Source organism: Canis lupus, chromosome 20, assembly GCF_048164855.1.
Source record: "Canis lupus baileyi chromosome 20, mCanLup2.hap1, whole genome shotgun sequence".
Classification (NCBI taxonomy): Eukaryota; Metazoa; Chordata; class Mammalia; order Carnivora; family Canidae; genus Canis; species Canis lupus.
The window spans coordinates 12,407,869-12,434,197 of NC_132857.1; the positions used below are offsets into that span (position 1 = coordinate 12,407,869).

Genomic DNA, 26,329 nt, shown 5'->3' on the forward strand with positions numbered 1-26,329 from the left:
TTTGTGATATTATATAAATTATACACACATGTATGTATCTGTATGCTTAAAGAAAGGTAAAAAATCAAAATAAAACCAATGCATTTCAAACTAATCATTAACATTGCTCTTGATGACAATTCATGGAAAGCACTTCTCTAAATTTAAGAATTAAAGATACCATCTAACACTACTATTACCTAATATTTCTTGAAAGCTTTATTTCATAATTTTCAATATCAGTACTACTAACATTTGAGTGAGATTCTTTCTTGTTTTTGGGTTGTCTTGTGCATTGTAGGATGTTTAGAAGCATCCCCTCCTTCTCCAGTAGATAACAGTAGCATCTTCTGGTTGTGATAACCAAAAGTTTCCCAGCATTGCCAAGCTTCCCCAGGTATAAATATGTCACTGTAAATTATCACTCAGGTAGTATTAAGTAAAAATAAGAGTTGGGGTTTACAAGAAGGACAAAAAATTCTTCGCTGATTATTAGTGTTCTATGTGGAGAAAACCTGATCAACTATTAAAATATGAAAACTTCTATTAGTGCTGATATAGAATAAATAATTAAGAACTGGTATTTTCATGTTATATTTAAAAGCAGGGAGAAAATATGATGAAGAAAATATGCCTTTACCAAAAAGTTAAAAAAATATAATGGTGCTGTTGATGCAATGACGTGGTTAGAAATAAAATACAGAGAGATAGCTGTATTGGTACTAAGAGCTTAAGAGGTGACCCGATTCCTTCCCAGCTTCCTTGTATTAATGACATTGATTCCATGCCTCTCTAATGTGAGTTGAATGGACCACCAGAATGGTGGCATAACGTCATGAGAGAGAATGGGAGCAGGAGGATGAGAATTTACCTCCCATTTGTAAGAACTTATTGAGATATAAATTACATCTCATAAAATTCAGCCTGTAAAGATCATGATTCATTAATGTATAAAGTATTTACAGTTACATACCTTTCATCATAACCTAATTTTATCACATTTCATCATGCCTAAAACAAATCTTGTACCCTTGCAGATACTCCCCATTCTTGTTTTCCTACCACTAGGAATCATAAAATACATGACTATCCTCCTGCAATTAGCATAATAATTTTGGAATTATCTGTGTTGTAGCATGTATCAGTACCACATTCCTTTCTGTTGTCAAATAATATTCTATTGTATGGATATACCACATACTGCTTATCCATTAATTTGCCTTTTTTTAAAGATTATTTATTTATTCATGAGAGACACAGAGAGAGAGAGGCAGAGACATAGGCAGAGAGAGAAGCAGGGTCCATGCAGGGAGCCCGATGTGGGACTCCATCCTAGGTCTCCAGGATCAGCCCTGGGCCAAAGGCAGGCACTCAACCACTGAGCCACCCAGGCATCCCCCATTAATTTGTTGATAGGCATTGGTTTTCCCCACTTTTTGGCTATTATGTATAATGTTACTATTAATATTCACGTAAAAGTTTCTTATGGGCATGTTTTCATTTCCTTTGGGTAGATACTTAGGCGTACAATTCCTGGGTAATACAGTATCACTATGTTGAACATTTTGAGGAACTTCCAATCTGTTTTCCAATGTGGTTCCAAAATTTTATATCTCCATCAGTAATGCAAAGGGGTATCAATTTCTCCATATGTTTGACAATACTTGTTATTGTCAGTTTTTTTTTTTATTACAATGATTTTCGTGGGATCTTCATTAGATCTGGTGGGATTCCATAGATTGGAATGTCCTGATTTTGATATTCACTTCCCTAATGACTAATGATATTGAACTTCTTTTTATATGCTTTTGACTAATTGTATATCCATTTTTGACAAATATATGTTGGATTCTTTGCTCATTTTCCAAATTGAATTGTCTTACTACTGAGTTTTAGGGGTTCTTTATACATTCTGGATGTAAGCCCTGTATTTGATATGTGATTTTCAGTTTTTTTTTTTTTTTCTCTCCTAGCCTTTGTAATGTCTTCTTTTGATGTTCTATGGAGCACAAAAGTTATTTATCTTAATATTGATTAAATCTGATTTAATAATCTCCTATTTTATTACCTGCACTTTGGGCATTATATCTAAGAAATCATAGCCTAACCTAAGTTCTCAAAGACATACCCCTTTTTAAGAGTCTTATGTTTTTTAAATAAGTGTTTTATACTTTTAACTTTTACATTCTACAATCCAGTTTGAGTTATTTTTTGTATATGTAAAGTAGCTATGTACATTCATTCTTTACTACGTGGATATCCAGTTGTCCCAGCATAATTTATAGCAAAGGTTTTTTTCTTTATCCATGGAATTTTCTTTGCCCTTAGTTAAAAATTAACCATAAAGAGGTGTTTGGGTGGCCCAGTTAGGTATGCATCTGTTTTCAGCTCAGGTCTTTTTCCTAAGGTCCTGGGATCCAGCCTCTAGGCTCTTGTTTCTTCCTCTCTCTTTCTCAGCTGCCCCTGCTTGTACTTTCTCTCAGTCTCTCAATCTGTCAAATAAATGAATACACAAACTCTTTCATAAATAAATAAGTAATAAAATTGACCATAAAGGTTAGGGTTTATTTCTGCACTTCCAAATCTATTCCATTGATCTGTGTCTATCCTTGTGCCAGTGTCATACTGCAGCTAGATAGTTAAGTTTAGGTATTAGGACATGAACTTCATTCTTTATTATTCAACTTTTATTATATTTTTATTTTCAACTTTTATTTTTCACCATATTACTTTATTCTTAACTTTATTTTTATTTTTCAGAAATATTTTGCCTATTACTTGATTTTCCACATGAATTTTAGTGTCAGCTTGTTAATTTAAGCAAACTAAAACAAAAACAAATGAACAAAAAAAGCCAAGGCTTTTAAAGGAATTGTGCCGGATCCATAGTCATAGATCAATTTGGAGATTATAGCTATTTTAAAAATATTAAGTTTTATGATCCTATTTGGAAATATTTGTAGTACTTAGATCATTTTTTTTTGTTTCTTTCAACATATTTTTAAAATTTTTCAGGTACAGGTCTTACATTTAGTTTGTTAACTGTTTTCATTAATTCTTCATTATTTTAAAGCTATTGATGGAATTGTTTTCCTAATGTCATTTTCAAATTGTTCATTGTATAGAACTACAATTGCTTTTTGTGCATTATTTTGTATTCTTTAAGATTACTAATTTTATGATATTTAATAGTGAATTTCTTAGAATATTTTATATAAAATAAAGGTATAGTATTGACACACCCATTTGCTATTTACTGGTTTGAGAATAGACCCTAAAGAAGGAAAACTTGCATTCCATCTAAGCTTTTCTTCCTATGACACTATCAACCTAAGCTAAATTCTGTGACCTGCCTATGGCTTTTTTGGAAATAATAAAACAGGTGGGCCTGGATGACACAGTCAGTTAAGCATCCAACTCTCAGTTTCAGTTTAGGTCGTTATCTCAGAGATATGGAATGGAGACCCAGGCCAGTCTCTGTGGTTGGTGTGAGCCTGCTTAAGACTCTCTCTACATAGGATGCCTGAGTGGCTCAGCAGTTAAAGCATCTGCCTTGGGCTCAGGGCATGATCCTGGGGTCCTGGGATCAAGTCTCCCTGCATGGAGCCTGCTTCTCCCTCTGCCTGTGTCTCTCTGTGTGTCTCTCAAAAATAAATGAAAATCTTTAAAATTAAAAAAAAAAAGATTCTCTCTCTCTCTTGGGTAGCCCCAGTGGTGCAGCGGTTTAGTGCCGTCTGCAGCCCGGGGTGTGATCCTGGAGACCCATGATCGAGTCCCACATCAGGCTCCCTGCATGGAGCCCGCTTCTCCCTCTTCCTGTGTCTCTGCCTCTCTCTCTCTCTGTGTCTCTATGAATAAATAAATAAAATCATATATATATATATATATATATATATATATATATATATAAGACTCTCTCTCTTCCTCTACCCCTTTTTTCCTCTCTAATAATAAATAATCTTTAAAAGACAAAAGAAAGAATAAAATAAATATATTAACCTATAAGATAATAATAATAGTTCATGGAACAACATAATTACACTTAAATAAATTGAGCCAGAATCATGCTCCAAAATGAGAAGAAACTTTCCCCCAAAGTGCCAAATTTGATCAAGAGGTTTCTAACATTTTGGAACAAAGTGCATCTTAAATATGCAATGAATAGAGTAATGTTTATAGATACTGTTATTGTTCAAATAGTTAATCATCATCATTTGGAAGAAAATATAGTATCTGTATCTTATACTATAACCAAAGTGAATCCCCTGTGTAAAAAAAAGATGGCTTAATAACAAATTTGATGGACTAGAGTTCCATGTATAGTATCCATGTATTCAAAGGATGATTTTATTGTATAAACATAAAACAAAGCAATTAAGTAGTTGTAAAAAAAAAAAAAGAAACAACATTAAGAAAAGTATTCACAAAATATCTGAGTGACAAGGTGTTAGGGAGGAGGGGTCAGAATCCTAAAATGACCCACCTCAGGTTTCTTGCTTATTCCCTGGAAAGGTGAATATAGAGATACATAAGAAACACACTAACTAGGGATATTGTAGATGTAATTAAGGCAATTAGTCACTGAAGTCAGAGTTAGTAGAAGATAAATTATCTAGGAAGTCCTAATCTGATCATATCAGCCCTTTAAAAGTCAATGTTTTCTACAGCTGGTCACAGTTTAACAAAAAGTTGATGGTTTGAAGACTGGGGATCCCATTAAAAAGGAATGTGGTCACCCTCTAGAAGCTGAGTATAACTCCCATATGACAGATTGCAAGGAAAGAGGTACTTCAGTCCTACAGCCACAAGGAACTAAGTGAGTTTAAAAAAATATTGATTCCCAAACCTCCAGATAACATTCCTGAATGACTGACACACTGATTTTCCTCTCAGGAGATTTTTAGCAGAGAACTCAGCAAATCCTGTCCAGATTTCCAATCTACAGACCTGTGAAATAATAAATGTACCTTGTTTTAGTTTCCTAATGTAGTGATATATTTTAATTCATCAATTAAAAATAATAAAATGCCAAATACAGAACTATTATCAGTCAGGTGGGGCAAGCTGCTACTTCAACAATTTGCTTAAAAATCTCATCACTTAAACATCCAATTTTATCACTCACAAATTTGTTCTTTCACAAAACACTAAAAAAAAGTTTGAATTCTTTGCCACTTATAACAAGGATTATCTACCCTTCATTTTCCAACAACACATTTTTCTTTTCTGTCCAAGACTTCATCAGAATCATCCTTAACATACATATTTCTAGCATGCACCTCAAAACTCTCCCACCCTCTACCCATCACCCAATTTCAAAGCCACTTCCACACGTTTACGTATTCATTATGGCAGCATTCTACCTTCAATAACTGAATCTTAGTCAGCTTAGGTTGATGTAACAAATACCATAGGCTGAGTGCTTAAATACAGAAATTTATTTCTCAGTTTTAGAGACCAGGGTGCCAGCATGGTTGGGTCCTGATGAAATCTCTTTTCCTGGCTGGCAGAGGCTACCTTCTCACTATGTTCTCACAATACAGAGAAATTGGGAGAAGACAATATCTCTGGTGTTTCTCATAATAAGAGCACTAGTCCTTTAATGAGGACTCCACCTCCATGATTTCATCTAAACCTAATTATCTCACAAAGGCTCCATCTCCAAATACCATCACGATGGGGTTAGGGTTTCAAAATAGGAACAGAGAAGTGGGAGATACAATCCCATCCACTTGTCATGAAAATATCTTCCCCTAACTGCAATAATTCCTTACCAACTTATTTTTTCTTCCTAGCTCATATTTTATTTTTCTTCCATGCATTGCGTTTTATTTTATTTATCCCTGATTACAAACTATTTTCCTTAACTTTCCTTCTTAATGATACCATGGTGGGAGGAAGATCTATCAAACACATGCATGTGTCCTCCCTTAGAAGACATCAATTCGAATCAATGTACAAAGAGTGTTCTAGATTAATGAGGGCTGCACAATATAGCAACATATCCATACTATCCAGCAGTCATAACTGAGTGGTGGAGATAACATATATACACAAAAAATAAGAAACTCAAGATTGTTGTAAATGCTACAGAAAAGATATAAAGAAATTGCTATAGGAAACATGAAGGAAGGAAGCATTAATTATGCCTGGAAAAAAAGAGAAGAAAAGTAATATGTGAATTGAGCCTTCAAATATTCTGATGAAAAATGAATCTGCTTCTTTTGTTCTTTAAGCTCTGTAGCTCCTCCTTCCCCCTCCCAAAGTGGACTCTCCATTTCCTCTCTAGTTCTTAGCTTCTTTATTCTGTTTCTCTCTGCTTCTATCTCTGACTGTTATTCAGATATGATCCACACTTGATCTGGCAACCAAACCTTGGACATCTTGGAAACAGCATTTTATCTATAAAAACACATGGAGGTGAAAATAGAAATATTTCTTGGAGACAGGAAGGAATTTACCTTCGGATAAGCTAGACAAGAGTCAAGAACAGGAATAAGTCCTCAGCCTGGGCTAGAAGTATACTTCAGTTTTTATGCAAAAATAGACATGGTCAGTCCTCCTGGTGGCTTGCCTCAGGAGTGTGGTGGAGTCTAATGAAAGTATCTGACTCAAGAATCCTTAGGAATCACATATGAAAAATAAAGAGCAGGGAACACATAAACTGAGCCACCTTAAGAAATCATTTTTTGTATTGTCTGTTTTAATTTCCTCATTGTATATATTATATAGAATTAATCTTTTTCACTTTTAAGATTTCTATGAAAAAAAGAAAACGATAGTAAAATTATACAAGAAAACCAATATTTTAAACATCTTTATAATTAATATACAATATAGATTTTTTTTTCCTTAGAGAATCTTATTGTGCTCCAACACACTGTGACAATCACACTGCAGGATTACAGGCTATTTGGAACTCAAAGGAATTTTATGAAATGTAAGCAGGGTGAAGAAAGAAATGTGTGAATCTGAAGTAAAAGTGATGACAGCATAATCAGATGATCTAGCAGGCCACTGTAAGTTTGCTTTAGTAATACTTATAAGAGGATATGTGAAGGACAGAAGTTTAGAGAAAAAATATGTCTAGCACATAGTACAAATCATTACAAGAATAATAAAAATCTGTCATAATAGTTCCTGTTTTTCAAAGCTATTTTTATCAATTGAAAACATATGTAGGTAGGCCTGGGTGGCTCAGTCAGTTAACTGTCCAACTCTTGATCTCAGTTCAGGTCTTTATCTCAGGTTCTTGAGTTCAAGCCTCACATCAGCCTCCACACTGGGCATGGAGCCTATTTAAAAACAAACAAACCAAAACATATGTATGTCCACTACAAGGGTATATCATAAAACATCTAATTTTATAATAATATATACTAGCTACATGTGACGTTAATAATATTAAAATCTTTCGAGCTTGCTTGTATAATGTAAACAATTTAAAGTTAAAATAAATTAATGCTAGCCACCAAAGAGTACCCCTTCTTTACTGTGTTACCATTCCAACCCTTTCAAGGAGTTTTTGCTGATCACTATTGTATGATTCATCTTTCACAACTGGATAACTTCTAATAAACTCATTCTTATTTCAAAAATCCCTTTTATGTTTACTTGTGAAAAATTGATTCTGAGCTTCCTTTTTGTTTTTCTGAAATCACAGGAATGTTAAATTAATGGCTAATTATAACAAGATAAATTACCACTGGTGATAAAACTATATAGATATTAATTTTAGAGATTCAAAATACATGCTTCAAGGCTATCTCACATAGGTTAAAATATGAGCAAGCATTCATTAAACAACTACTAAATTATATTATACTAATTATAGTAATAATTCCAAGCATATATTTATTTATTTTTTTTTTTTGTTTTTTTTTTTTTTTTTCAAGCATATATTTAAAAAAGAAAACAGGTTTCTTTTCTCGTGTTTTTAAAATAGAAATCATATTGTAAACATGATAGAAGTCTAAATTTCATTCTAAAAATAATAATAGTATGAAATCAATATCATCACATATTAAATGTGATAATACTCACAAAACAAACATTTTAAAAAACAAAAGACAGTATAAAAGTTATTGTTGGTTTAAACATCGCAGTGAACCAATCTAAATTAAAAGTAACTTTAATACTGAGGAAAAGAGTCTTCCACTTTCCTTAATTATGTAGGCAATTAAAAAGTCTTGCCTGTACTTAAGTAGTCAAAAGTTGATGAGTTTCTAAGATTAACAAAAATGGATCAGTATATGTATTGTGTGGTGATCCTTTTCCATTTCTGAGACTTTTAGCAGTATGCAGAAAAAAAAATTCCCTCGTGCTGACAATATCACATTAGAAACAAATTTAGAAACATGCTCACATTTTCATCTTTCTTGGGGAACTATTCTTTCATTGTGTGTTTAAGAGAATACTGTTTTATTTTGTAAATGAATCATTCTACCCATAAAACATCTATAGGTAAAAAAAAAAAACTTAATGTGTAAAAAATAAATAAAAACATACAATGTGAACATGTCGTATCAAGTGGTATTTTTAATTTGTTATTCATCAAGTTAGATTTGCCAAGGAATTGCAAATAATTCTATTTAGAGAATTGATTGTCATCTCTGATCTTCTGTTTCTTAGTTAATATTTTCCTAAATATTTCTAATCTGATTCAGAGAATATTATAGTTCTGCATCAGTGCTGAAGATAATCTTGCTTAACATTCTAATTTCTAATTTATTCAGCAAATATTTATCTGGTGCTTACTACATATTAGGAATCTTCTGAGCACAGCTAATACTATAATAAGCAGGATGACCTGCTTCTTTTTGGTCACCATTCCAGTGGTCACCATTTCAGGGGAAATGACAGCCAATGGAAAGTGGTAAGTGCCATAAAGAAATAGGAAAAAAAAATCAGGGCCAACTACCAATATGGTGACATAGGAGACCCTAACTTTTCTGACTCCCAACAAAGATAAACAATTAGATAGCTATCCAGAATCAAAAACATCTCTAGGAGAACTTTAAATCTACTTAAGAAATTTTAGCAACACAATGGTACAAAAAAGTGAGAATAACTGCACAAGAAGAGAAGGAAGACAGCTTCATTTTGCCTGCAACATCCTATCCCTCAAACTGGCAGTACTCAATGCCAACAGGAAACTTTCCAGCTAGAAAGAGTATACATCTCCAGTAATGGAAAAGCAGGATGAGCAACCAGCTTTTTAGCATTTCAGGACACTGAAAAAGGTTCTACTTCAGTTTCACTCCTCCCATATTGGTGAAGCTACGATGTATAGGATGGCTAGGATCAGAAATAAAAGCAGGGGCTATTAATAGCAGCCATGCAGGGGAAGCAATTGTGGTTCACAGAGACCTGTTCTGCTAATTAATTCATTAGATTTTGCCATCGAAGAAGAATTGCCATAGCTACCACAGAACCCCTGAAAACTTCACCGGAATTCTTTTCACAAGTATCCCATTGAAAGACTTATGGTATACCATCAAGACAATGTAAGCATCACTGGAGTCTCCCAAAGAAAAGCATAGGAGAAAGGAGTAGAGAGCTTATTTAAATAAATAATGTCTGAAATATACCAAACATGGAAAGAAATCTGAACATCCAGTTTTATGAAGCTAATGGGTCACCTCAAAATTTCAGTCCAGAATAGTCTTCAAGACACATGATAATAAAGCTCTCTGAAAACAAACACAAAGAGAGAATTTTAACTCTCTCATATAAGAAAATACCCCTCACCACCACCACCAATAAGGCTATCAGTGGATTTTTCAACAGTAACCTTGCTGTCCAGTAGACAGTGGGAGAGTATTTTCAAAATGCTGAAAGAAAGAAAATGCCAACCAAGACCTCTTTACTCAGCAAAACTGTCCTTCAGACATGAAGGCAACATATTTTCCCTACTAAACAAAACCTGACATGTTCACCACTCTACTTGCCTTATAAAATATACTGAAAGTAGTTCTTCAAGCTGAAATGAAAGGACACCAATACCATGAAAACATGAAAATATCATACAAAGTGTTAAAGATAAGCATATGGTCAAATTCAGAATCCAGTAATGCTGTAATTTGGTGATGTATTAACAACCTAACTCTGGTATAAAGGTTAAAAGACAAAAGGATTAAAAATAGCTACAGGTACAACAATTTGTTATGAGGTACAAAAATAAAGATATGTAACTAATGACATCAAAAATGCAAAAAGAGGGGCAGCCCCAGTGGCCCAGTGGTTTAGCGCCGTCTTCAGCCCAGGGCATGATCCTGGAGACCCGGGATGGAGTCCCACCTCAGGCTGCCTGCATGGAAGCCTGCTTCTCCCTCTGCCTGTATTTCTGCCTCTTCTCTCTGTGTGTGACTGTCATGAATAAATAAATAAAATCTTTTTAAAAAATGCAAAAAGGAGGAGTTAAAAAAAACAAACCTTTCATATATCTTTGAAATTATTATTAGTATAAAGCAGACCATTATATATGTAACAGGTTTTATGTAAGCTTCGTGGTAAGCACAAACAAAAATGTACAGTAAATTCACATAAGATAAGGAGAAGGGAATCAAAGCATACCACTGAGGAAAATCATCAATTCATAAAAGAAGGCAGCAAGAGAGGAAGAAAAGAACAAAAGAATGTAACAAATCCAGAAAAAAAGGGGTTCTATTCATAAATTCTGACCTATCAATAATTACTCTAAATATAAATGAAATGAATTCTGCAATCAAAAGACACAAAGTGGCTGAATAATTTAAAAAAAAAAAAAGCAACTATATGCTGCAAAAGAAGAAAACTGGATGACTTACTACCATTATACACAAAAAGAAATTCAAAATGATCCAAGACCTACATGTGAGACAAGAAACCATCAAAATCATGGAGGGGAACACAGGCAGTGACCTCTTTGACATTGGCCATAGCAACTTTTTTTCTAGGCATGACTCTAGAAGCAAGGGAAGCAAAAGTGAAAATGAACTATTGGTACTTCATCAGGATAAAAAGCTTTTACACAGCAAAGCAAACAATCAACAAACCTAAAAGGCAGCCTGAGGAATGGGAGAAGATATCCACAATGATATATCTGATCAAGAGCTAGTATCCAGAACCTATAAAGTACTTAACAAACTCAACACTCAAAAAACAAAAAATACAGTCAAGAAATGAGCAGAAAGCATGAACAGAATTTTTTTGAAATAAAATATACAAATGCCTAACAGATACATGAAAAAATGTTCCACATCACTTGGCATCAGGGAAATACAAATAAAAACCACGATGAGATACCACCTCACACCAGTCAGAATGGCTAAGATTAAGAAGTCAGGAAGCAACAGATGTCAGTGAGGATGCAGAGAAAGGACAACCTTCTTGCATTGCTGGTGGGAATATAAACTGGTGCAGCCACTCTGGAAAACAGTACGGAGGCTCCTCAAAGAGTTGAAAATAGGGCTACCCTATGACCCAGCAATTGCCCTAGTAGGTATTTATCCAAAGGATACAAACATATTGATTTAAAGGGAAATGTACACCCCAATGTTTATAGCAGCAATATCCTCAATAGCCAAAGTATGAAAGGAGCCCAGATGTCCATTGACAGGTGAGTGAATTTAGAAGATTTGATATATAATATCGGAATATTAATCAGTCATTTAAAAGAATGAAATCCTATCACTTGCAACAATGGGGACGGAACTACATGGTATTATGCTATGCAAAATAAGTCAGTAAGGGAAAGACAAATATATCATTTCACTTATATGTGGAATTTAAGAAACAAAACAGATGAACATAGGGGAAGGGAAGAAAAAATAAAATAAGATAAAAACAGAAAAAGAGGCAAATCATAAGAGACTCTTAACTATAGAAAACAAACGGGGCGGGGGGATCCTTGGGTGGCGCAGCGGTTTAGCACCTGCCTTTGGCCCAGGGCACGATCCTGAAGACCCGGGATTGAATCCCACATCAGGCTCCCAGTGCATGGAGCCTGCTTCTCCCTCTGCCTGTGTCTCTGCCTCTCTCTCTCTCTCTGTGTGACTATCATAAATAAATAAAAAAACATAAAAAAAAAAGAAAAAGAAAACAAACAGGGTTGCTGGAATGGAGATGGGTGGGGAGATGGGGTAATTGGGTGATGGTTATATAGGATGACACTTGATGTAATGAGCACTGGGTGTTATATGGAATTGATGAATCAATAAATTCTATCCCTAAAACAAATAATACACTATATTATAACTAAATTTAATTTAAGCAAAAAATTAAAAATAATCAACAAGGAAATACTGGACATGACCTATACTTTAAATCAAATAGACCTAACAGACATACAAAACAGCCCATCTAACAGCAGCAGAATACACATTTTTTTTAAGCACTCATGAACATTATCTAGGATAGATGATTTGGTAGGTCACTAAACAAATCTTAGCAAACTTAAGAAGAATGAAATTATATGAAGTATCTTTTGCACCCACAATAATATGAAGCTAGAAATTAATGACAAAAAAATAGAAAATCCACAAATATATGGAAATTAAACAATATATTCCTGAACAACCAATAGATCAAAGAAAAAATCAAGAGGAAAATCAAAAGTATCTTGAGACAAATGTAAATGGAAACATTATATATCAAAATTTATGGGATGCTGCAAAAAGATCTTGCAAGAGGGAAGTTAAGAGTAATAAATACCTAACTTAAGACAAAAGAAAGATCTTAATAAACAACCTAATTTTACACCTCAAGTAACCAGTACAAAAAAAAAAAAAACTAAAACTAAAACAACTTACTAAGCCCAAACATAGTCAAAGAAAGCATGAAATAACAAGAGGAAATAACAGAGCAGAAATGAGTGAAACAGAGACTAGAAAAAGAATAGATTCACAAAACCAAAAGGTTTTTTTTTTTTTTAAGATCAACTAAATGGACAAACCTTTAGTTAGACTAAGAAAAAAAAAGATGATCAAAAGAATAAAAATAGAAATGAAAGAAAGATATTACAACTGGAAACACAGAAATACAAAGGATCCTGAAACCAGTATGAGCAATCATGTGCCAACAAACTAGATAACCTAGAAGAGATACACTTGTAGAAATATACAACCTACCAAGAATAAATCATGAATAATTAGAAAATCTTAATAGGTCAATAATGAGTAAGACAATGGAGTCAGTAATCAAAAATTTCTCAAAAAAGAAAAGTCCATGATCAGATGGCTTCACCAATGAATCCTACCAAACAAAAGAATTAACATTAATGCTTCTCAAACTGTTGCAGGAGAAAGTTCACAATACCAGATGGAATTACGAAGACTAAACAGCAGTAAGTGAAAATATATTTTTTTTAAGTGAAAATATTTTGCTAAAGTGATCTTACTTTTTACTTGAGATAGTATAAAATTCTTTCATAAAAGATGGTGTTAGGTTAAACACATACTTAAGCCCTAGAATAAATACATGTTAACACAGACACACACTTTTGGCTGTAAAAACAATAAAAGAGATAAAATATAATACTAAGAAATAATGAATTAATCCAAAATGTGTAATAAATAAAAGGAAAAAAGGAGCTGAAAATCAGAGGGGTCAAACAAAACAAAATAATAAAAATAAAAGAGTAAGACAGTATATCTAATCCAAATCATATAAAGTTACATTAAATGTAAATGGAACCATATCACAATTAAAAGGAAAAACTTGTGCAACTACATTTAAAAAGGAAGAGTAAGTATGTTAATCATAAGGGATGTATAAACATTTAAACAGTAGATTAACAGTAGAAGAGTGGAAATATTAATCCTGGCAAAATCTGAATGACTATAATAGTGTAGGAAAGTAGACATCAAAACAAGGACTCCCAGGAATGGGTATCAAGGGCTATTGTGTAATGATAAAATAGTTGATTATTTATGAGGATCTGCCAATCAAGTTAATTCCCCCTAATACAGAGATCTAAATATCTAAAACAAAATCTGAGGGAATTAAAGAGAGAACAAATTTATACCATTATAGTTGAATATTTCAATATCCTTATCTCTATACTTGATAGGACTCTGAAAGAAAAAAATATAGAACAGATATAAAACATCTGAACAATTACCAACTAACTTGACCCTTTGACAAAGAACATTAAAAACAATAACTGTAGAATGTACCTTATTCTCAATTGCACATGCAACATTTACCATTATAATCAAATGTGCATGAAACATCAGCTTGATCAATATAATTAAATGTGTTTACTTTCTAAAAAAAGAAATCCACATGTATATACAGAGTAGGTTTATTTTTAATAGACAAACTAAAACAGCTGGAATGCCCATCAAATGGTGAACCAATAATAAAAATGTGGCAAATTCATATGGAAGAATGTTACTCAGTATATGTGGGAATAAAATATAGATTTACACAACAACATGAATAAATAGGGAAAACACGTTGAAAAGAAGTTAACTTTAAAAACTGTAATATTTCATTTATTGGAATTTATAGAAAAAAATAAAACTAGCTAATGTTGAAATAATTGGGGATATGAGTGTTTTCTGAGTGGAATTTTGACTGGGAGGGCCACAGGGTAGCTTCTAGGCTGACAGAAGTGTTATTTCTTGATAGGTTTCTATGTTTCACGAAGTCTATGCATTTTTTAAAAACCATTAAGATTTGTTCATTTCACTGTATGTTATATGAAACCTCAATTAAAATGTTTTTGTGTGTATGTAAAATTTTAAGGCATATGAGATTGTTTTTATTTTTTTTAAAGATTTTATTTATTTATTCATGAGAGACACACAGAGAGAGAGGCAGAGACACAGGCAGAGGGAGAAGCAGACTCCATGCAGGGAGGCGGTTGTGGGACTAGATCCCGGGGCTCCAGGATCACACTGGGCCGAAGGCAGTGCTAAACCGCTAAGATTTTTTAGCAATAAAAATCTCTATACTGCTTAGATGTACCAGTTAATAATAATAACAGTATGACAGACTGATTCCTTATATATACTATATTAGTATCTGAGCAATATATATTGGTTTACATGTGCTATTTTCATGCATGTTTCAAAAATAGATATTGTGGATGTTTAAAATGGCAAATACTACACTAACCATATAGAATATTTTCAAAATGTTTTCAAATTATACATTAATACTTTTTTATTAAACGATCAGAAATTCAGCTAAATTATAGAGAAAGATACCCTAACTTTTAATGTAAAACCCAAGATAATATGCTACTATCATTTTACAAAAGTCTTTTTGGCAATTCTTTATAATAAAACCACTAATTTGTTTTAATTTAGATTTCTAAAATTAATTTAAAAATTTTTAATTGGTGGACTATGGCATCTTGAGAAATGATAATTACCTGTCCAATTGCAAAAGTAAAGTGCAATATTACATTCATTTGGCTTTCTTTAGTCTTGTTTCCTATATTCCTATTCACTCAAGCAATATTATTAAGTTCTGAAGTTGATTATATGGGTTGCTTTGTGAATAGGGACAAGCAGCATTTCAGAAAGCTAAAAATAATGTTCTATTTGGTTCTAAGTGAAATACTTACACCTATCATCCCTTCTAAAAAATATGCACTGAATATTAGAATTAAAACGTTCACTACTTTAAAACTGCTCTGGAAAACCAAAAATTAGCTTGGTGACAGTTAACATTTTAGATATTATCTTTAAAATAACAGCTTGAATATTGTGCTTCTCCCTTCACAAATTAAAGTCCTTTAAAAAGTTCTCAATCATTAACTTCGAGGAGAATAACAATACTTTTTCTCTTTTTTTCTTTTATGATTTGAGCTAAAACAATGTTAAAGCCATTTTCCCCCAATATATTATGTAATGTAAAAAAGGACTAAAATACAGAAACTAATTTTCATATGCAATTAACAGGGTTAGACCTTAAGAGTTATGTTTGTGAAAATATACATTAGTAATTGTAAGATAAAATGTAAATATTGGTTTTTCTTATTGACTATAATTTTGGCATGCATAACTGGAAATTTTTAATTAAACACTCCACTAAATTAATCTAACATATTCAATAAAATTTACATAACTTGGAAATTCTGTGAATTATGACATACATAATAAGTGGACTGCAGGCATAATGGAAAATCTTTTTATAAAAATATGAAGTCTACAGGGTTTTCTTCTCACACTGTTCTCAGCAAAATCATTGTTTAAAAAATACTCTCAATTAAAATATTAGTCCTTGGCAATTTGTTCCCACAGAAGTAGTCTGATTTAGACTAGGATTGCCCAGGCGAATGTTTGTCCAGTATCAGCTACAAGTTCAGGTAAAGAATATGTGTAAGGTTCTCTAATACTGATGCCAGTTAAGCAGTTTAGATGAAGAGAAGCACACAATTGAGTGCTTTAGGACCTGGTTTCTTATCCTGTCCAGCAGGGCTTTCTATCCCATCCCTTCTAAATACATCCTGTAACATAATATAAAGCCATCAAACTTTTACAAATACAAGTTCTCTTCTTCTTCCAATCGTCCTTAGCCATCACTATTTTAAATATAACACCCTCTCTAATTCTCCGTCAGAAAGCACAGTGTCAGGAGGCAGAGATGTTAACTCCTAGAACACTTTGTTTATGGTAGAAGGGGACACTCGAATGTCAGGCAAGATTTACATTTTCCAGGTTTGTTTCTCTCTGCCAGCCTGCTCCAACCCAAATATCCTTCTGCCATCCTTCCACTGCCCCAATAACTGAACATCTGTTACTGTGTTCCTCTGTTTACTGTCTCTGGTCTTCAGTTTCAAAAACATATGAATATAAAATCCCAGATCTCAAAGAGGTAGACTGTTTTCCCACTAGGAAGTGTTGAAAATGTATTTTATAGGAGAGATAACTGAGAATTAAGTGTTAGAAAGGCAATGTGGAATTCTCAGTCTTTTTTTTTTTTTTTTTTTTTTTTTATTTTTTTTTGGAATTCTCAGTCTTAAAGACAGCCTAAAAGGATTAAATAGGAGTAACCATGAAGCAAGGGATAGGAATGCTTCTCACATTCTTTTTTGACCCATCTTAAAATAAAAAATACAAAACAAAACAAAACAAACAAACTTAAAACAACCCCCACTAGATTACTGGGAAAGTGAGGAGGAATGACTTTTGTGTCAAATGTTAAGCCTAATTATCCTTAAAAATTATCACTAACTGTGAAGTACAGTAATTTATTAGATATCAAACACATTCATCACAAAATTTAGGAGGTTTAAAAAGATAAAGCTGTAGGTAGCTAAATGAAGTGGTATAAACTGTATGAAATGGAAAAAAAAAATAAATCAAACTAGATTATCTGTAGGGAGAGATTAGAAAGAATGGGAACTTTGATATAAGGAAGACAAACTCATATTTCTTTTCATTAATTAACCAGGGCCTCTCTTGATGGTAATGGGAGCTGAATTCAGAGGAATTTAGCCTTCTGCATTAGGAAGCAGGGTAGTAAATTCAACAAATAGTATCCTTGTTACTAGTTAAGACATGGAGAAATTTCATTATATAGAAAATTATGTTCTTTATTATTATGTCTCCCACAATCATGTAAACCAACTTTCCTCATTAAATTAACACATAGGCCATATTTTAAAAAAAAAAGTTATTTATTTGAGAGAGAGAGAGAGACAGAGTACATGAGCAGAGAGAGGATCAGAGGGAGAAGCGGGCTCCCTGCAAAGAGACCAATGTGGGACTGGATCCCAGACCCCATGATCACACCCTGAGCCAAAGGCAGATGCTCAACCACTGAGTCACCCAGGCGTCCACACAGTCCATATTTTTAGGGAAAATTACCTCTCAGTTTCAGCTGAGATATTTTTAATATCAGCTTAGATATTTTTATTTTTATTCTTGTTGTTTCAAAATTTTATTTAAGTTCTAGTTTGTTAACAAATAATGTAGTATTAATTTCAGGAGTAGAGTTTAATGATTGATCACTTACATATAACAACCAGTGTCATCACAAGTGCCCTCCTTAATGCCCATCTCCCAGTAACCCCATCCCCCAACCTGACTTCCCTCCAGTAACCCTCAGTTTGCTCTCTATAGTTAATAATAGATAAATTTTATATATATATATATATATATATATATATATCTCCACACACACCCACATACATACATGTAATGGAATATTACTCAGCCATCAAAAAGAATGGAATCTTGCCATTTGCAATGATGTGCATAGTGTTAGAGTATATTATGCTAGGCTAAGTAAGTCAGTGAGACAAAGAAAAATGTCATATGACTTCATGCATATGTGAAATTTAAGAAAGAAAACATGAACATAGAAGAAGAAAAATAAAAAGGAGGGGAGGCCTGGAAACTTTTTTTAGATAGGGCTAGAACTTAAGATCAGTACTTCTATCTATTAACTGTAACATCCATTAGACTTGAGGATACAGGAGTTTCACTGGTGGCACAGAGAAGCAAAGAGATATAGATCCCACCTAGAGAATCATAAGCAGTTTAGTTATAATGAGATGCCCCAAATATAGAGCTCTATTACCATCAGCATAAAATTATTGGTTAAAAAGAAACTACTTAGAAGATAGGCCTAAGGAGATGGCCCTCACAAAAGCATGCTTACCACTGTAAAAACTGTGTGGTATGTGCAAAATATAATGTATGAAAATAGTATAGGAAAATGGTGGTGGAATTATTGACTTAAGAGCTTCCTTTGAATCCAATAGCTTAAAGTCTAAAGAGTATGAGTCAAATCAATTATTTAACACATTTTCTATAAAATCAGAATTTGAAAACATACTCTAAAAATATTTTAGTTGCTTCAGAAAAACTTTAAATGATACATTTTTCATGCTGGACCTCATTTTATAATTTCTTGTATATGTATATACATTTTTTCTATTAGTCTATCATGGTTCTAGAGGCTAGAATTCTGAAGTGAAGGTGCGGTAGGGCCAGGTCTCCCTAAGGTCTCAGGGAAGATCCTTCCTTGCTCTTCCTAACTTCTGGTAATTGTCATCAATCACTGGTGTTCTATGGGCTGTGGATACATCACTTCATCACTGCCTCCATATTACGTGGCAGGTCTCTCTGATAATGATGGTTCAGTAGGTCCCCTGTTTCATCTAAGCTCTAATTCCTTTTCACCGAACTGCAGAACATTGAATTTATTTTGTCTGAAAGAAATGAAGAACTCTCTTTTGTGAGAAGATTGGTTATTCAGTAACACTTGAAAAGTCTTATTCTGAGTGAAAATTTGCCATATTATGAATTATCTATTAATATTGATCTCTCCGTCTTCCTTAATCTCTTTGTACTTTGAGCCTATAAGGACAGAGTACAGGTAAGGGTCTGATACAAACATCTTTTAGTCTGGCCCTGATGACAGTAATTTCAGAAAGTTATTTCAGACTGGTAGTTTTATAAGGAAAATTCTATATTGGGGTAAACTTAAACTTTTGAAAATGTACATTTTTGTTGTTGTTGTTTGTAAGAACTTGATTCCAGAAGAGATCTCCTCCCTATGTATCCTATCTACTGGGATTTAAAATTGGAGGGCGGATTGAAATTATAGACAACAAATCATTAGTTTAGGGCCAAGACACCAAGAAAGCAAGCAACATATATGACCAACCAGTACCTGATTCATTTTATGCCAAGTCCTTGCTACCTCTGCTCTAGACTCCTGCTTCTATAAGCTTAGATCATGTGCTTACTTTTTCTAAGTGGCATGATATTACTAAACATAATCTGGAATTACAGTGGTTACATTGGAGAACTTTTGATATGAACAAAATTGTTTATGAGATAGAAAAAAAGGGATCAACAACCTAACATAGAATGATCTGTATTTTCATTATGAGGGATCTTCCAAAGCAAACTCATATCATACCATTTTTAAAATATCTTTCTTTACGATATCTTCAAAATACAACTTGAACCTGGTTTTCATCCCACCATTCCTCCTCCAAGTCTGTGATCTTCCATTATCCTCAATTTACAGCTTCCCTTTTACACTTTCTCATTTTCTCCTGGGTCAATCAGAAACATCCCAAATCCAATCTCCTCTTAAAGTTAAACTTGCTTAAAAGCAGGGCAAGACATTTATGATTTCAAGTCTAGTTTCAGCCTGAGCAAAGAGTCATTGTTGAAGATTTTATAAAACCTATACAAGAAAGGAAGAAATTTAAAAAGTATGATGTAATCAGTAAAGGAAGGCTCAAAAAGACAGAATAGTGTCATTTTGCCATTGCATGGTATAAACAAGACATTTATAATAAGGACATTACTTCTAAGACCACTAGAATTGTACAAGTTCCTGTAAATATATAAATACTTTGATATTCTTTAAGTTTCCCAAAGTAAAACATATTTTAGTCATTTGTCAAGAACATGGTACATTATTTTCCAAGGAATCACTTTTCAATCTTCACGTTACTAAAATTTTTAAATAAAAATGTGAAATTAGAAAAGTGGGTATTTTTTTATACAGACTAGTATCAAATCAAGAAACTTCTCTCCAAATGGTGTGATATTTACAAAGTAGGGTAGTTAGCTTAAATATACACTTCAGTCATTAAGTCTTAAGTATTATTGCATAGACACAGACCAAAAAATAACAATAATAAAAGATACCCCACTCCCAAAAATGATAATCCTACAAACAGAACTGGAATATTTGTTGTTCATAAATGTTCAACAACCATCATGGGGAACTTGATATCCAGTCTGCTGCTTCAAACAACAGCACAGATCTGGATCAAGCGTATACCTAGATAATAATGCCTGAAATTTCAATTTAGGAGAAAGAAAGAATGTGTGACAGAAAACTGAGATAATCTACTTAAAAGCAACTGATGGAAGTAAGAACTCTGGTGACCTATGTTGACATCACTTAATAGTTTGCACTCAGAATTCTTCAGCAGGATGATCAGATTTTAAACTAGTAAATAACTTCACTGTTTGCTTTAGAAGATTCTGCTAAACCAAATTTGTAGGCAAATAATGCATTCACTTGGCCAAGTGGTTTTCTCTTCTTGACAGCAGTTTCCTCAGCTGGACAAACTGTTCACTTTACAGGGCGAAAATTTGGTGACCACAATCCTCTTCAAGATTTTCACCCTACTGAGTTCACTGATCCTACATACTCTGTCAGGAATTTTCCCAGTCCTAATCAGTTTATGCATCTGCCCTGGAACCCCAAACTCTACAAATCTTTTACCAGATTTCTCCTTTGAGACATTACTCAGGCAATGTCATGGTAGTAATTCTTCTACATCACAGCAAAAATAATGAATCCAACTTTGATAAGATTTAGTTTAGTGATCTTTATTCAAATATGACGTGGAAAAATATTATAATATCCTATGGTGTTTTATCCATAAGAAAACTTAGCCAAAAAGTAAACTTCAGAGGCTCATTAAGAAAGCAAGGAAGTTTTCACTGGAGAGCAACATGCAAAAGAATGAAACTGGACCACTTTCTTACGCTGGAAAATAAAAATACACATACACAAAAATAAAGTCAAAATGGATGAAAGACCTAAATGTAAGATGGGAAACCATCAAAATCCTAGAGAAGTACATAGACAGTAACCTCTTTTACATCAGCCATAGCAACTTCTTACTTGATATATTTCCTGAGGCAAGGGAAACAAAAGCAAAAATGAACTATCTGGACTTCATCAAGATAAAAAGTTTCTGCACAGCAAAGGAAACAATCAGCAAAACTAAAAGGCAACTTAAGAAATGGGAGAAGATATTAGCAAATGACATATCTGATAAAGGGTTAATATCCAAAAAGTTATAAAGAACTTACCAAACTCAACACTCAAAACCCAAATAATCTAATTTAAAAATGGGCAGAAGACAGGAATAGACATTTTTCCAAAGAAGACATACAAATGGCTAACAGATACATGAAAGGATGTTCAACATCACTCATCATCAGGGAAATACAACTTAAAAACTATAATGAGATATCACATCACACTCATCAAGATAACCAAAATGAACAATAGGAAACAATAGATGGTGATGAGGATGTGGAGAAAGAGGACACTTTTTACACTTTTGGTGGGAATGCAAACCGGTACAGCCATTCTGGAAAACAGTATGGAGATTTCTCAAAAAGTCAAAAATAGGACTACCCTATGACTTAGCCACTGCATTAGGAGGTATTTACCCTAAGATACAAAAATACGGATATGATGGGATACATACACCCCAGTGTTTATACCAACATTATCAACAATAGCCAAATTATGGAAGGAGCCTAAATGTTCATCAACTGATGAATAGATAAAGAAGAGGTGGGATGTCTATATATATTGCTGGAGGGGAGGTAAGTGGGGGGATTGGTTAGATGGGTGATGGGTGTTATATGACTCAATCACTAAATTCTACTCCTGAAACAAGTAATATCACACTATATGTTAACTAACTGAAATTTAAGTAAAAACTTAAAACAAAAAAGAAGTTTTTCAATTTCAATATAATTCCAGTATGCTGTCTTAGGACTATTAGTTAATTGTTTATTAGTTAATTAAATAATTGATTGATTTTTTAGAGTGTAGGACTTTTGTTTTTTTTATAATTCACACCTGATTAAAGAGAATACACATTTTCCATCCTATTTATCAGTTGACTGCTGCAACCAACATAGAAATATTGGAATTATAGATTGCTCCAATTTCCTATACACATTCTATTATAACCAGTACTAACAATAGATGATATTCAACAAAAAATGAATTTTTCAATATTTTTCAATATAAGGCCTTTTCATTAGATGTATATAGATGGAGAGAGAGAAAGATGAGATAGATGATAGGTAGATAGAAAGACTTATAGATAGCAAGACAGAGAATAATAGTGTATTAATATATGCACTAATATATGTATACTTTATAAATACATTATACATACATTATTATATACATGTATATACACACATACACACACACACACACACATATATATATATATATATACACAAAAAAAAATACTGGTATAGATAATGGCATTTTTCATTTATACCAAGGCTTGACACTACCATTTAAGTTTGTTAGGGTGAACAGATATTAGCATGCACTGAGTGTCTAAAATGCCAATAATTTTAAAATGTAGATGCTGTATTTGTGTTCTATTTCAGAAGCATTAAAATGTTAAAACGTTTTATTATGGAGAATACACAGAAATCTAAATCATAGATAATTTAACATAGCAATAGGTAATTAAAATTCCTTATCTATGGTCACGTAGAAGTTAAATGCTGATTTACAGTCAAGTAGAAAGAATAGTTAATTTTACATATAAGACTTCTAAGAGAAATATTCTGATGTTCTTTTGAAAATCACCAAATCTAATTTTTGACATGTAACTGATTTAAAGGGTTAATAAATTTATAATGATTTGTTATAATAAAAAATACTTTTTGAAGCTTTCTCCTCTTCTTGAATCTGATGCTTATAGTAAAATGATTTCAAAGTTATAGGTTTTTTTAAACACAAATCACCAAATCGTATTCTTGTCAATATCTCTAATTGTTAACACAGATGAATTTCAGCATTTAATGCCACAGTGAATGAGGTGAATGTTTATTTGCTTTTGTGAAAAAATGCATAAATAAGTTAACCTATATGATATATGTCAGTGTTTGAATAATTCTATGATTCATTTTTCCAAATTTAGACACGGATATTTTCTAGTATCTCTACTTTTTTCCTTTGATATAAAAAATCTGCTTTGTGTCCATAGATTAAGAACAATACATCACTCATTGAAATGTTTCTTTTACAGTGAATATGCAGGGGAAAAGAGCTTACTATAATGATAATGGCAAATGTTCAATTTTAGTTCTTATTCTTGGTGGAATTTATTTCTAATTACTAGCTTACATTACAAAATTTATTTAACATCATCAAAGTAGATAAAATAGGAGCTTTAATATATTCAATATAAGAAAGGCTATCAGCCTAATGAGTAAAATAGGATAAAATTTGAGAACATAAAATGAGTTCATTATCAATGTTGGGGAGGAATTTTGCATATTATAAAAAGCATCAGCAATTAAGGCAGCATTCAATTGACAGAGTTAGGAGACATAGAATCTAAACCTTGCCATCATATTTTTTTTATGAAAATAAACTTTCATTATAACAATCTGGGATGAATTATAAAATATTATGCAGTAGGACACAAGGCATTCATTGGAAAACAGTCATAACTTTACCATCATCTTAACATGTTGGTGCAATAGAAAGATGGCAGAGAGTTGTCCTTTAAAACTTTATTTTTATAGAAGCCATGAAGTTTATAGGCAAATCTAAATGAAGTGAATTACAGTGATTTAGCTACTAATACTTAGACCTTTTTTCCTGTAAGAAAATGCCATTTAAACTCTGAAACCTATGAAAAATGAACACTGTTTTAAAGAAAATCATCATATTAATTAACGAAACTTGATGTGGTATGATATAAAGAATCTGTTTATGTCTTAGTTTGTGAACAACAGTTTTCTCTGGGATTAATCCAAGGCCGTAAGAATCTGGTTGTACCAACTAGGCTTACTTAATTAAATTATTTTAAAAGAGAACTACACAGCTAAGCTTGGGAAGAGTGATCATTGACCAACGCACAGCAAGCATATGGATGAAACTACAGGAATGGTGGTTACAACAAGAGGACAGAGATCAAGGAATTTAAGTTGGAGGACTGACAACATTCTACTTTTAAGCGATAGAAGTCAGAGGGCCAAAATGGGTCTCATTGGGCTAAAATAAACATATTGGTTACACTACATGTTTTTCTGCAAGCTGCAAGGAATAATTTATTTTCTTGCCTTTTTCAGCTTCTACATTTCATCATCCTTCCATTCAAAAGTAAACAATGAATAACATGTTTTTCATATCGTGATACCCTTACATTGATATTCCTGACTCTCCCAACTTTATAAGGACTCTTGATTACATTGGGCACTCCCAGGTAATCCACTTCAAGATCTTTACCTTAATCATATTTGCCAAATCTGTTTTGCCATGTAAAGTAAGCATATTTATGGATCTTTTTTTTTTTTTTTTTTTAGAGGAGGTCATTATTCTCCCTACCACAGATATAAATGGGAAAGCAGATTTTACAGATCATAGGGTAAACATATGCTTTAGGCTTGATAAATACTTCCAGTTACCCAAGTGGTTTTGCTGATTTACATTAATTTACATGTGATTTATGGGATTCCCAGTTGCTTTACATCTTTAACAATACTTAATACTTCTAATATTTTTAATTTTAACTATTCTGGGTTTGTAATGGTATTTTATTTATTTTAATTTACAACTAACTTGAGAGAAATTACTTTGAGAACTTTTCATATGCTTAATGGAAACTTTTTGAAATTATATCTGTTCAAGTATCTTGATTATTTGTATTGTTTTTCTTATCTATTTCCCAGAGCTACTTATATATTATCAATATTATCTCTTTATATATATATATATGTATGTATATATATAGCCTTATATATATGCTACATATATATATAGTAACTCTCTTCTCCCAGTCATTATAAATGCTATCTTTTGATGAAAATACATTTTAAATTTCATTAAGTACAAGTTGACAATCTTTTTTTTCTCCTTTACACTTACTGCTTTCTTTGTCCTGTTCAAGAGAAATTTGCCAATCATATTGTGACAATTTTTTTAGTCTTTTAATAAAAATAACTATATTTAACTGTACTGAATTTTCCAATTTGAAAGTAATTCTATTGTGTTTCTGTTATCAATGAAATTGATAAATCTCCACACTTGTTTTTTTCTCTGAATACTGTACATATTTCTCTTTCCTCTGACTATACTTTACATAATTATTAGCTTTCATACTCAGTGCCCTAAATATAATATTGAATAACATTTTATATCTTATCATTTTAAGAAAAATGCTTATTTTAATTAAGTTTTAAAAGTCCAGTCATTATAATTATTTATATCCATGTAAAGTAAAACATTCAAGGAGATATTACCAGTTAGAAATAAAATACTGATGTTCTTTTCTATTTTCTATTTTTATTATTTTTTTAGTCACTTTTTTTTTAAGATTTTTTATTTATTTATTCAGGAGAGACACACAAAGAGAGAGGCAGTGCACAGGCAGAGGGAGAAGCAGGCTCCATGCAGGGAGCCTGACACGGGACTGGATTCCAGGTCTCCAGGATCAGGCCCTGGGCTGAGGGTGGCGCTAAACCGCTGAGCCACCTGGGCTGCCCCTGATGTTCTTTTTTAAACAGCAATACAAGCTTCATTCCTGAACTCCAATGATGTGTTTCATTTAGTATGATTTTGGTGACAGATTACAGAAATACCATTTCAAAATAGC

The 26,329-nt window shown here is 32.6% G+C and overlaps 1 long non-coding RNA gene across 1 annotated transcript in view; it reads right to left on the reverse strand.

The window, feature by feature from the left end:
- Positions 1-6,681: 6,681 nt before the first annotated feature.
- The window catches only part of LOC140611669 (uncharacterized), a 57,343-nt gene continuing 37,695 nt past the window's right edge, over positions 6,682-26,329 (reverse strand). The window contains exon 4 of the long non-coding RNA XR_012012783.1: positions 6,682-7,274. This is a non-coding gene — a long non-coding RNA (uncharacterized lncRNA). The remainder of the gene's footprint in view (positions 7,275-26,329) is intronic.